This window comes from Syngnathus acus, chromosome 5 (assembly GCF_901709675.1).
Source record: "Syngnathus acus chromosome 5, fSynAcu1.2, whole genome shotgun sequence".
NCBI lineage: Eukaryota > Metazoa > Chordata > Actinopteri > Syngnathiformes > Syngnathidae > Syngnathus > Syngnathus acus.
The window spans coordinates 159,694-174,041 of record NC_051091.1 but is presented as its reverse complement, the minus strand read 5'-3'; the positions used below and the strand labels follow the sequence as shown (position 1 = coordinate 174,041).

At 46.4% G+C, this 14,348-nt stretch overlaps 1 long non-coding RNA gene across 1 annotated transcript; it reads left to right on the top strand.

The window, feature by feature from the left end:
• Positions 1–5,077: 5,077 nt before the first annotated feature.
• On the top strand, positions 5,078–14,290 carry LOC119122566. Its single transcript, XR_005097911.1, has 3 exons — positions 5,078–5,602; positions 12,854–12,891; positions 14,251–14,290. It is a non-coding gene; the product is annotated as an uncharacterized LOC119122566 (long non-coding RNA).
• The last annotated feature ends 58 nt before the right edge of the window (positions 14,291–14,348 follow it).

Below are 14,348 nucleotides of genomic sequence, written 5' to 3'. Positions count from 1 at the left end.
TTGGCAGGTTAACAACGCAAGAGTAATGGAGGTCCCACTTAAAAGACTCAAATGGCATTGAAATTAAAAATGGCACTGTGCAGCCTTTTTGGTTTGTTGATTATCTGATTGTAAAATGTTTGAGGCCTTTAATTTAATAGCGCAACTGATATTTCATGGCAATCTTCAATTCATTAGGCATGCTTGAACAATATCAACGGCATGACCTTGACAGTACTTTGGCCAATAAAGCTTGCTTGCTTACTTACAGATCATATCAATTCTCAAGAGCTTATTGTTTGAATTTTCTTATCCTTTATATTTGTCTTCTACATTTGGCTTTGCGGATTTGAAGAGGAAGCGCAGGAGTCTAGTTGGCATTAATAACTTTGTGTGCGTGTGTGCGTGTGTGTGTGTGTGTGTGTGTGCGCGCGTGTGCGCGTGTGCGTGCACGCCCACATATGCGTAAGCCTCGTCACTAATTAATCCTGGTGTCTTTGTTAAAGAAATACCATGCTGTGATGTGTTAATTTCCATGAAAATACAACATGAGGAAATGTTTTTTTTATTTATGTGCAATCTGCCAGTGTTGGTTTTTGAAGTGATCAAGCGACACCACTATGAAAGCCAATGCAATCAAATAAGTCAGAGAAGCAAAAAATGTCGCTGTCTTTCATACTAAACTTTGAATGACATTTCGGATTTTCCCTTCTAAATGGAACAGATGATTATATTGCAAGTATGAATATTTCAGTTTGTGTACAAGAGTGAGTGTGTTATTGATTGTCACAGATGGCCAGTCAAGTTGTGTCCACTTGTTCTTATGTTGTCTATGTCATTAGATATGCAGGGGCCTTGTACGTCTTGCTTGTTTTCTTTGTGTGTATGACTGGTACGCCTGCCGCCGCTGACCACCTGCTGACCACCTCATTTGATTCCGTCACCAACTTTCTCTATGTTTATGTGGCTGCCGGTGACAAACATGTCACTTCAAGCTTTCGTTTGGCATGATCAGTCAAGTTCAATCCGTTTGAGATGTGTCATCCCAGTGTTTGCACATCATGCACCTTGGTGTTTGTTGGCCAGTTAAAGGAAGGAGGGGGGAGGCTGTCGAGGTTCAATGGGCTAAATGAATAAATGACTTGAGCCTCTGCTTGGGCCATGTGGCCCCTGCTAACTCATTAAGTGAAGAAGAAGAAGAAGAAGAAGAAGGAAGAAACCCCCCCCCCCCCAAAATCCCACACCTTCTGTTGTCAGAGACAAAACACGGGGATTGGAGTTAACGTATGCCTTTGGGGGTGAGGGGGGCAGCTTTTTGCGTGGCGTGGAAGACAATAGGCTGGCTGGCTGCCTTGCCACGTGTTCCACTTGACAAGAAGTGTGTGAGGGGGGCTGGGTTGTGTTGGACAACATTCAGACATAAATATGAGAAATAGCGCTTTTTGGGAGAAAGTACTTCCATTTGGGTACTCGCAACTCGATTAAACGTAGCCAGCTTGCCACGGCTGTGTTTGCGGACCTGTTTTGCTCACGGCCAGACACGGGCGGCATCAATGTAGCCATAGCAACAGTGTCTCAATTAGCGTTGAGCCTGACTCTTGTTTATTGTGAAACAGCTGCTCCCTGCCTCCCTCCCTCACATGGCCCGCCTCTGTCCAATTCTCTCTGCGGCTCTTCCTTTGCTTTATCACGGTGGCCATGTGACGTGCTACACGTGCCTCACCACACAAAGCAAAAAGTCTGTCAGTGACAGGTGCCCACCTCATGCCACAAGTGTTTTGAGAAGCTGATCATGGCACAAAGCAAAAAGTCCATCCACACCACTGTGGGAGGTGTCAAACCCGAGGCCCGGGGGCCCGTCACCTCATTTGATGTGGCCCGAAAAGACAAACGGTGCATTGACTTCATGTGTGCAAACTGAATTGACTTTATTTGGTGAATTGGGACAGACGGTTTCGGTGCTTGTACTATATGGCCATTAGACAGGGCACCAAAAACAATGGATGCAGTTTTTATTTGTATTAATGTTTATTTCTGGCACGTTGGAGATATACAGTCGATCGAACGAAGGCATAAGCACGCACGCACGCACGCACGCACCCACCCCTGCATGTTCGCCCACACGTACAAACGCACACAGAGCTAGTAAAAGAGTGGGTGGGTCTCAGAGGAGAAGAGAAAACCAGCGATTTTGGCTCTCATCCTAAATTCCAAATGAGGCAACTCAGTGCTGCTCATCAAATTGGGGGGAAATGAACAACAGACACTGTGGGAAAGTTGACCATGTCCTGGTTCTGTTCCATTTTGAAGCCTATTGCACCAAATCCAAAAGTTCTCAACTCAACTCAAACTCAATTAAGTTGTACGCGTCGCGTCAGCGTGTTTCTCCTGCCGGCCGAGAATGCTCAGTGTCATGTCTCTGGTGTCTGTGTGTGTTATTTGAAAAAGGACAATGGTAGTACACTCATCTGTTGTTCATCTGAATGTACAATTCACAGTCCTCCTTCACATAAACAAAGCCTAATTGACCGTAGCCCACACGCATGCCTGACATGGCACGCACGCACACATGAATTCTGTTTGGTTATATTTGAATGGAAAGAATCAACTTGCATTCGCTGCCCACCCACACAAAACAGAGTGTGTATTTGTGTGAATAGTCACGGTGTGTTTTTTGTTTCAGGTGGAGGGCACGTACACGCATACCGTACAATGTATTACACAAGTGAAAATGTGTCATACTAAGGACTACATCTGCATAAAAGTGGGGTCCTAAATGAGTCATAAATATGTGCGTTTGCCCTGGGTAGACTCTGACCCGACACCCGCTTCAATAACCACTGGAAACACGTAGGTACGTGTGTGTGTGCGTGTGTATAGGGGTCATTGCAGAGTTAATTAAAGCAAGGAACCCCTGGGCATAAATGGTTTACGTTGTCCTCATTTTTTTTCTATCATTCCTCACATTTGCCTTCGTTTCTTGGATTATTTTTCAATCCAGGTTTCCCTTGAGCCAGTTTGAAAGCAGTGGCGCAGGTTTTAGTCAATATTTTCTTGAAATGGTTTTTCAATTGGCCTCTCTGTCCGTATTTAAGACTCATTTGAAGACACCTTCTTGGTAGTGCCTGTGTTTGAATGGATTTTTTTCACTTTTTCTTGTATTGTTACAGCTGCAAATAGAAAGAAGGTTGTTGTGTATTCTAGAAAGACTGGCATACATTATACTCAGTGCAGTTTGTTATGTTTAATGGTAATGCGTATGCACGTGTGTGTTTGAGGGAGCTTAAGTGCATTGTGTCTGGAAGTGTGTCCGTTTATTGTGTGCACAAATGATCAGAGGTCAACTGCTGCAGTCCATCTGGACACAAGTTCATGTCCTTGCTTTGTCTACTTGTGTGTGTGTGTGTGTGTGTGTGTGTGTGTGTGTGTGTGTGTGTGTGTGTGTGTGTGTGTGTGTGTGTGTGTGTGTGTGTGTGTGTGTGTGTGTGTGTGTGTGTGTGTGTGTGTGTGTGTGTGTGTGTGTGTGTGTGTGTGTGTGTGTGTGTGTGTGTGTGTGTGTGTGTGTGTGTGTGTGTGTGTGTGTGTGTGTGTGTGTGTGGTGTGTGTGTGTGTGTGTGTGTGTGTGTGTGTGTGTGTGTGTGTGTGTGTGTGTGTGTGTGTGTGTGTGTGTGTGTGTGTGTGTGTGTGTGTGTGTGTGTGTGTGTGTGTGTGTGTGTGTGTGTGTGTGTGTGTGTGTGTGTGTGTGTGTGTGTGTGTGTGTGTGTGTGTGTGTGTGTGTGTGTGTGTGTGTGTGTGTGTGTGTGTGTGTGTGTGTGTGTGTGTGTGTGTGTGTGTGTGTGTGTGTGTGTGTGTGTGTGTGTGTGTGTGTGTGTGTGTGTGTGTGTGTGTGGGTGTGGTGTGTGTGTGTGTGTGTGTGTGTGTGTGTGTGTGTGTGTGTGTGTGTGTGTGTGTGTGTGTGTGTGTGTGTGTGTGTGTGTGTGTGTGTGTGTGTGTGTGTGTGTGTGTGTGTGTGTGTGTGTGTGTGTGTGTGTGTGTGTGTGTGTGTGTGTGTGTGTGTGTGTGTGTGTGTGTGTGTGTGTGTGTGTGTGTGTGTGTGTGTGTGTGTGTGTGTGTGTGTGTGTGTGTGTGTGTGTGTGTGTGTGTGTGTGTGTGTGTGGTGTGTGTGTGTGTGTGTGTGTGTGTGTGTGTGTGTGTGTGTGTGTGTGTGTGTGTGTGTGTGTGTGTGTGTGTGTGTGTGTGTGTGTGTGTGTGTGTGTGTGTGTGTGTGTGTGTGTGTGTGTGTGTGTGTGTGTGTGTGTGTGTGTGTGTGTGTGTGTGTGTGTGTGTGTGTGTGTGTGTGTGTGTGTGTGTGCTGGCACACGTCTAAAGGAAACTCGGAAAGATGAGATGGTCCTGTTGTTGCCACAGCATCTGATCTATTTATACGCAAGAATGATTTGCATGCCATCATTGATTTTGTTGGAATGATTTTGGGTTTCATTTCAATGAATTGAGACCTACAAATATGTTGCTTAAATCTCAATCCAAGCACTAAAAATGCGTCTTTGCAGAAAAATCATGAAGTATAGAAGCAAGTTTGAAAGGAATTGGTGACCTGCTTGATCACTCCAAATGTCACTCCAGCTTTTAATGTGGAAAATGTTGCACTGTGCTCCCCAATTTCCATGTGCACACTAATTTACCGTGACTGACCTTGCTTCCAGCCATGTCGCATCCATGACAAATCTCAGATAGCCTCCAGCTAAGGGGGGGTGCTTTCTCGCCTGTGCTACATACGTGGGCAGCTGTGTGGGTGTGTGTGTGTGTGTTTTGAGTACGCTCGCTCGCTCGCTCGCTCTCTCGCTCGCTCGCTCGCTCTCTCGCCTTGCCTTCATGCATGATCAGCCAGCCCTGTCTTATCGGTGACCTGTGCATTTTTGCGTCTAAATGTATTCATGCGTGGCTGCCGTGTGTTTGAGCTTTTGGTTAGGTGTTGGTGCAGTGTGACTGGAATGATGGATTTATTCCATGTACTAGAATGCAAATGATACATTCAGATGGTCAAGTGATTTTGTCAGGGTTCAAATCAAGGTTGCAAGCACTTTTGCACTTTGTCTTGTCCAATCCATTGTTTGGCTAACGGTCTTTGCAAAACAGTGGTAGGCATTTGTAAAGGGTCTTAAGACATGTCGCCAAAGTTCTTTTTGATTCAACAATGCTAGCGACCGCATGATCATGGTTACCAATATATATTTGTGCATAGCATAAACCTTCTTGAGTTTTATTCAGACTGTTTGATTGTATATTTAAAGAATGTTACCGTTTGACTGCAGCGCGCGTGTTAGGCTCATTAATAATTCATGAGGTGGGAGGGGTCAAATGAGGGGGCGGTGACAGATGGATGGAGAAGAGTGTGAGAGGGAGAGAGAGCAGAGATCACACAACCAACCCGAGTCACTGATATCTGACCCAGCGAGAGGAACACAGACAGATATGAATAAAAGAGATGCTTGGCAAATAGCCACAATGATATTTTGACATCAATCATTGTGTGTTTGATTAACAATTGTCCAGTCCCCCCCCCCCCCCGGGATGGAGATACAACATTGTGTGTCAACCTGGATTTAAGCGTACATTGAGAAAGGTAAAGAAGTGCTTGTGTGTTTTGTGTAAGCTGTTGTCTCTGCTGAAGACTTTCTCCTCATGTGAAAGGTCCAGGCTTATGAATGTTTTGTTATTTTCATTTGGAGTCTGCTTGTCATTTGACATGAAGTGCTCAGGCAGGGCTCGGCCTCGGCCTGTCATTGTTAAATTAGCCCGAGACTGATGACATATTGATCTCGCAGATGTGAGCGAGTGGCTGACAATTGTGTTCCATCATCTAAATAATCACTGCTTATACTGCTCCTTGTGCTTGTCCAAAATTCTGACGGAGCAATATTGAGTGACTCTAGATCTTCATGATGCATACTGCTTTCTTATATTGGCCACTTTTGAACATGATTTGAAGAGGTTTTACTCTTCAATATGCATTGATGTTTGTTTGTCGCTGATGTCTATTTTGATGCGAGTGTGTGACGTCTGCCATTACTATACATACGTATTGCATTTTGTAAGGGTGTCCATTGATGTCCTGTATATATCGCACGCATGCACAAAGTCACCCACACTTGTACGCACAAACACGAGCAGACTCAAATCCAGACAGCCCTTTCTTTGTTCTGGAGCACTGTGGAGCTGAGCCACAAAACAGAAAAAGCGAGTGAGAGTGAGAAAGACGAATAGCCGGTGTGGTCTTTTAGTCTTTGGTTTTGTTGAGAGGACTCGTACGTCTCCCACAGAGTCTTCAAGTGCAGGGCTGGCTATAGCTACATGAGGTTTTGAAAAAGGACATGGCCTTTTGTAGATGAAGTCCAAATAAAATACATTTACAATTCCATTTGTACATTGACAAATACAATTTTCCTCATGACTTTATTGTATTATCCTTGGTGGATGACATCATCAGTCAGTTCAGGGCTCAGTTCAAGAGAAAAGATGAGAATATTTTGTGTGGCTCCAGGTGGGGCAACATACAGATGTTGCCACATGGCTGCTCATGCTTCTGTCAGTGCATGTGTGTGTGACAAATGGCTGCGGGCGGGCGGGCGGGATACAGCTGTCTGCTTGGCTGTCATAGACACTGCAAGAGGGAAGAGCCAGTGACAGCCGACATTTAACACCATGGAACTAACTGTGTGCTCGCTGTGATCCTGTTTACAAACTAATGCAATAGCTTCTGATTGGCAGGGGAACAAGTCAGAGTGAACCTTCCTTCTCAAAGTCAATGACATGGGCCATAGCTTGCCTGTGATGCTTATGGGGGGGGGACATCGAAATTGGAGGCTTGGGTGGATGGCTGGATGTGGCCAGCATGAAATGACTTACGCATAGCTACGTGACACTGTACTATTCTATTATTATTGTACTGAAGAATAAATGCACCTTATTTTTTGCATTTTGCCTGCACTCTGCAGATGATTCTTTCTTGACCTTGCATGTATTTTTCCAGCCAGTGAGTTTCTTGATGGGCAAAAGGGCTCAGGTTGCCAATGGCCATTGCTCCACTCAGTCGTGTAATAGTTCCTTTAATTTGGGAGCAATGAGGCTGTCGCAAGAGACCCTGTTTTTTTCCCCCCCTTTTCTGATTCCAACTCCAAAATAACCATTACACATGGATTGGCATGATATTTTGTTAGGCCAAGCTTTCTGAGCTTGATGTGAGTTTTCTTCATAAACACATCATTTGTCAGAATCCCTTGGGGTCATGCAGACTTGGCAGAATTTTTGCGAGTTGTGCAAAACCAGCTCAGTGGCCTAGTGGTAGAGTGTCCGCCCTGAGACTGGAAGGTTGTGGGTTCAAACCCCGGCCGGCCGGGTCATACCAAAGACTATAAAAATGGGACCCACATGGAAAATTCAAAACCATCTTGTGCTCACCCAACAGTTGCGCCAGGTTGCTGCTATTAAGATGGTAATGATTATAATTGATTCAAGGAATTCATTTCTGCAATCATTCAGAGGGTTTGTCGCAAGTTGTGTATGAATGAAACGTGATTAACCACCATTGGTCACCAGATTGACTGGCGATGTGTTTTTTTTGCCGAGTGCTATGATATATGGTAAATAAGAATCACTTCTTTTGTTCTTCACCAGTGTTTTGCACCTAGTCACACGTGCACGCAAACTACATGCGTCCACAAATGTGGAAGCAACACATACAACCATAAAACGCACACGCACACACACACACACACACACACACACACACACACACACACACACACACACACACACACACACACACACACACACACACACACACACACACACACACACAGAATGAGAAAACAGTTAAATTGTTGAATCCGTTATTGTCACTCTAATTTTCCGATTTAAATGCAGAGAGGAGTACTGGACAGCTGGACATAATATCTTTCTATAATTATGAATAGAGAAGCGATACAGTGATGCTACTGTTCACTATGTTTGACACACGGTCAAAATGTACATGTATGTACATGTGACAATGACAATAAAGATCTATTCTAAACATTCACCTCATGATGGACTAAAGAGATTCTGTACGGACTTAATATCATTTAGTTCAAGAAAGGCACGGGAAAAGGACAGAGCCTGTTCTGAGGAAATGAACTTTGCTAATATTATAATTATAGAAGAGAAACGACAGATGACAACTGTTAATTTGTCTGTGTGTGTGTGTGTGCGTGTGTGTGTGCGTGTGTGTGTGTGTGCGCGTGTGTGCGAGTGAGACAACGAGCCAGAGCAGCCAATGGCAGAATGAGTTTAGCGTAACCTGGAGGCAGATGGGCCCATCTCAGCAAATTAGGCCTGGAAGACATGCAAACTACCCATGCGCACGCATACATGCATACGCGCACACTCGCATACACGCACACTCGCAGGAACTCCAGTCTCAGACTTGCCATCTCCAGATCGACCGCCTGGCCTGGCCTGGCCTCAGCCAGCCAGCCAGCCAGCCAGCCAGCCAGCCAGCCAGCCAGCCAGCCAGTCAGCCAGTCAGCCAGTCAGCCAGTCAGCCAGTCAGCCAGTCAGCCAGTCAGCCAGTCAGCCAGTCAGCCAGTCAGCCAGTCAGCCAGTCAGCCAGTCAGCCAGTCAGCCAGTCAGCCAGTCAGCCAGTCAGCCAGTCAGCCAGTCAGCCAGTCAGCCAGTCAGCCAGTCAGCCAGTCAGCCAGTCAGCCAGTCAGCCAGTCAGCCAGTCAGCCAGTCAGCCAGTCAGCCAGTCAGCCAGTCAGCCAGTCAGCCAGCCAGCCAGCCAGCCAGCCAGCCAGCCAGCCAGCCAGCCAGCCAGCCAGCCAGCCAGCCAGCCAGCCAGCCAGCCAGCCAGCCAGCCAGCCAGCCAGCCAGCCAGCCAGCCAGCCAGCCAGCCAGCCAGCCAGCGTCTTTCTTTATCTCCCTGATTTTTTTCTGCCCCCATTTTGATCCTTCTTTTCTCCGGTGGCACTGTTGCTAGGGAGCCCTGCTGACTGGGGGTGCTTTTTATTGGACAGGAAGGAGAGGATGAAGTTGAAAAGGGATTGATATGGAGGGAGGGGTGCTGGGGGCGTTTGAGTGAAATCCAGATGTGCCAATGAGGTCGTACGTTGACCGACATTGTCGGAGGAAAGGAAAAGCGTATGAAGATATCGATGGAACGTTTAGTGAAGCAGAGAAAAACACTGACTGCTTAACAACAACAAAAGGGGCAAAAAATCGAATCAAATTGGCATCAAGAGGCAGAATGATGTGTGGCAGAGGTCATTTCAAATCAAGGTGGAGTGTTTTTCTAGCAGTGGGGGATTGTGAACACAACCACCAGACTCGACGCTCTCTCTCATTTAGTCTTGCACAAAGGATTGGAGAATTCTCACATTTACTTGAAAGTCCTTGTGTATGTATTTTGAATGGAAGCAATTGTAGCTTTCTGGTGAAGAAGCACGCAGATGTTCATATTCAAGGCCAAACACAAAAACAGAAACAAAGGAATCTCTTTCAATGGAATGATTTGGATCTTTTCTATTGTTGTGATGAGCTGGAGTGCTACTGTTGGACAATGAACATGTCTTGTGGGCTGCCAGCAGGTGGGAGTGGCTTTTACTGTGTGCCTGAAGGGATGACTAAATGGCCTCTTTGTTTGTCATAAATATGTGACAAAGGTGAGGGAGGGGGAAGCATTTGGACGTCGCCACGTCCTCTTCAATATTTCATACACAGCGGAGTGAGGACGAATAGATTTCAATCGAAATAAATGGATCCCAATTTTGCTGCTTGAGCCGCTTCCTTCCTTCCTTCCTTCCTTCCTTCCTTCCTTCCTTCCTTCCTTCCTTCCTTCCTTCCTTCCTTCCTTCCTTCCTTCCTTTGTGGCAGTGATGGGTTGAAAGTGACAGGGGGCAACAAACTGATTGGGGTCTCCTGCCTCCCTGCCCGCCTGCGTGGCTACCTGGCTGCGTGCGTGGCTGCCTGCCTGCCTGCCTGCCTGCCTGCCTGCCTGCCTGCCTGCCTTTGATTTGGAGCTTTAATTGGATTCTCATGGCGTCCCGTCCAACACTGCGCTTCTTTGATCTGCTCGGCTTGCTTTTCCTACACTGGAGAGCAATTTTACTTTCAGTGCGGTCCACTTGCAACTGAGGGCAACTGCATAAGCACTTTTGGCAAATGGTTAAAAAAAAGAAGGCCTTTTGCTTTTCAGTCGCTATCGGCTTGAGTTGAAATGTCTCATTTTGATCCGTTTGATGCCGTGATCCTCGCTCGTACACGTTTATTCTCATCGGCTGCCAGCCATAATTGAAGAAGACTCTTAACTCATTCAATAGCATTGACGGTTCTAAAGATGAACTGGAATGGCAGTGAAGGAGTTAAAAGCCGATCTGCGAACACACAATGTGCTTTGGCTAACCATTGATTTGGGATATCCTGGTAATCCTCAAGCATGATGAGCTTTGTATCTCTTCTGTCTCTTCACAGCCTCATCTTTTTTTGTTATTGACCCTTGTTTGCAAGACACGCACGCAGTAATATAATGATTCCAGACAAAATAATCATCTCTCTCTCTCTCTCGCTCTCTCTCTCCCTCGAACTGGGTTGATTTAGCTTTTTTTCCCTTGTGATTTCTCACAGCACCCCGATCTCGTTTCCACTTTCCATCCATTTGCTCTTTTGATCAAAAGTAGGTCAGTCGGCATGATTGAGCCGCAGCTCCTTCCAAGCATGACACAAATCCATACACATGCACTGATACAAACACACACACACACACACACACACACACACACACACACACACACACACACACACACACACACACACACACACACACACTCTTCTTTTCTCATTCAATGTGCACTCCTCCATCCTCCAGTCTTGTTTCCTCCATGGCACCTTCCCTGGAGATTTGCGCTGTGTGCAGTGTGCTGGCTTTGCAATCTGACACTGCTCTTTTGCCCCGAGCTTTCCTTCCTTCCTTCCTTCCTTCCTTGCGTTAATCAAAGAAGATTTTGTTGACAATGATCAAAAGCAGAAAGTTGCAACCAACGCAGGCAGCGAGCGACTGTGTGTTTCTATTCAGAGCTCCTAAAAAAACGGGATTTTCTTTTAGCGCTCAGATGGATACCAACTTGCCACAGTTCAGTTGTTTACACCAAATTCTAATCCTACTTCAAAAGCATCACTTACTGTAAAGTGAAACAATGCATGAGCAGACCATGGCAATATATAATCACAGCCACAGCGTGTAACGACGCATTTCTTCCTGCTACAGATAGGGATATGTTTTTTTTTTTTCTCTTAAATAATTCAAATCAAAGATGGCATAATCACTAGTAATTGGTTGATTTCACGCAAATACCAAGCATTGCCTTGCCTCCCCCCACATTTTGATCCCATCGGCTTTCAGCAACGGTTGTCATGGCAACTCCTTTAAAAGACATCCGCGCTATGGAAATGATGCTACTGACACAGCCCCCCCCCCCCCCCCCCCACACACACACAACCACTTTAACATGTAACCTGTGACCTTTGTGTGAGTAAGAGCCATTTATTTTTGTGTGTGTGCATGAGACCAAAGCTGGTGACATTTGGGACATTCATTAGGACTCAAAGGCAGGTGATAGACTGTACATCAAAGTGTCCACACTCTCATACAAAAGATCCCGATGCATCTTGAATGGAGTCTTGGGCTCTTATTCTGTACTGTTTTATTGGCATCCTATTTATTCTTGTGCAGGAGGCCTAGAAAGAAAAATATAGAAAAGTATGTGTACAGACACAAGCAAGTCATTCGGAGTGTTTTTTTCCAGAGTGCTTGTTAAAAAAGAAATTTGCTGTAGTCAAGATAGTTTCCGTTTGTTTGTGTTGACGCACCGTTACATTGCATTGCAGCTTTACTCATCCACGTCCTCTGCAAGTGGCGCAAATAAACTCATGTGCCTGGCTGCCTGCCTGCCTGGCTGCCTGCCTGCCTGCCTGCCTGCCTGCCTGCCTGCCTGCCTGCCTGCCTGCCTGGCTGCCTGCCTGCCTGCCTGCCTGGCTGCCTGCCTGCCTGCCTGCCTGGCTGCCTGCCTGCCTGCCTGCCTGGCTGCCTGCCTGCCTGCCTGCCTGCCTGCCTGCCTGGCTGCCTGCCTGCCTGCCTGGCTGCCTGCCTGGCTGCCTGCCTGGCTGCCTGCCTGCCTGCCTGCCTGCCTGCCTGCCTGCCTGCCTGCCTGCCTGCCTGCCTGCCTGCCTGCCTGCCTGCCTGCCTGCCTGCCTGCCTGCCTGCCTGCCTGCCTGCCTGCCTGCCTATGGCAAAACACTTAACCCAGTTGAACATTTCTTCCCCAGAAATTCAGTACTATGTGACAGAGTGCAGTCAGAAGGGTTGTGATGATTTGTAGTAGTTCATTTGGAAGCACTCCCAGCACGAGTGTTGAGAGTGATTGAGAAATGCCATGCCGACTACAGCAGAAGTGCTCCTGCTTATGGAACAATCATAGGGTTTCTTTTCTTCCACATCTCTCATCAATAACAACATTTTCTCTTTGTGTGCTTTGTGTACATAGCATACATTTTGCATGTTGAGGCTGTGCGCTGTCGGAGAGTCTTTTCCTTAGCCCTCCAGGCAGACTATGTTCTAGTGTGAGCAGGAGAAGCAGAGGGCAACCGGGAAAAAAAACAAAAAAAAAAAAAACGAGAGAAGATGAGCATCACCCCAGATGAGCTCTTTGGCAGTTGCAGACAGTCCTGAGGCATGTGTTGGCTGCACTGCTCCAACATCTTTCCTCCTGTGTCACTAATTGGCATCAAAGTTTGCATAACAAATGCAGCATCAAAATAAAATCTGTTTTGTGTTTTCTCTCATCAGGTCCGCAAAGTGGTCCCAGACAAAACACCATTATTAAGGTAAGTCGTCCTTGTATCTGTATGTAGCTAGACTTGGGTGACTGGTCCTCATCTGAATGATTCTCATCAGTCTACAACTGAGCTTTCCGATTTTTTTTTTTTTTTCTCGTATGTGGAAGACAGTTGAACCCCAATGACACCTGGGGAAGGGGAAACATCTCAATTTATGTTAATCATCCTAGGGACTCTGGGAACCCGACTCACCTCCAATTGATTTAGCATATCTGCCAGGGGCATAAAGCCCCAAGGCAACTTAGTTTAGCCCCTAGGATGGTTTAGATATACAAGTCCCTCCCTCTGACTGTGGCTTTTTTGATTCCCTCAGAAAGCGTGTCAGAAGCAAAGCACGACAATACCATTTGTTTGTCGTGATGTTGACCTGGTTGTGTTTATCTTGTCTATGTGATTTGCTTGAGCGAGTATATGGTTCATGTGTGTGGGTGTGTGTAAATAGTGTGTAAGCTAGGTCAACTAGAAAGGCAATCCCACCTGTGCCATTACATTTCAAGTGAACTCCCTAAAGCTTTCAAAAAATAGCAAAGAAATCAATAAAATACATCAGGGCCAGTCCAAGGGGCACTTTTTCGTGGAAACATGCGCACAAAATGCTCATCTGTGGCCATTCAATATAAATGCGTAGCTCCCCACCGTTGAAGGACAGATGGAGAAGCAAATCGAGAGCTCCTTTCATGAAAATAGTAGGCTCAAGGTAGGACAATGGAACAGTCGATAAAGGTAGAGGACTATACATTTCCCAGTTGGCTGGGAATGGAAGACCAGCAGCACCTGAAGGAGATCCTGGGCAATGGCTGGAGTCTGCTTGGGTGGTGTGGTGTTTATTTTTAGGAACGGCAAGATCCCGGAGGAGGTGTATCCACATGTTTTGAAGGTTGTCTCCACACACAAACCCAAGTTGCCGTAGAGGGCATGCTGCCAGCACGAGGGCCGACCGACCGGGTCGATCGAGTACATTGCTTAAGGCCACTGGAGAAATGTACTAGGTAGTGTATATTTTTGGAAACAATGACTCAACTGGTGGCTCACGGCCTGCGTGCGGCTCTCACCCACAGTGCACAAAGCATTTGTTTCAAGTGAGGAGTTGATCAATGTGTGAATGTATTTGTCCTCATAAAGATGGAGATTTACGTCTATATAATCAAAGAGTGGATGAAAGTTGATTTTGTCACAACATACACCAAGTAATTTCCTGCACTTTGTTGGTTTGCTATTCAGCAGTTGTGTGCCATATTAGAATGGGAATGTTTATGCACATGCACACATAGTTTGCAAATAGGGAGGGTCAGGGTTACTGCATACAGGACAGTCGACTGCACTTTTTCTAACCTGTCTCTGTCTCAGTGTTTTTTAGCAGGCAGGCAGGCAGGTCAGCAGCAGCAGCAGCAGCAGCAGCAGCAGCAGCAGCAGCAGCAGCAGCAGCAGCAGCAGCAGCAACTGCA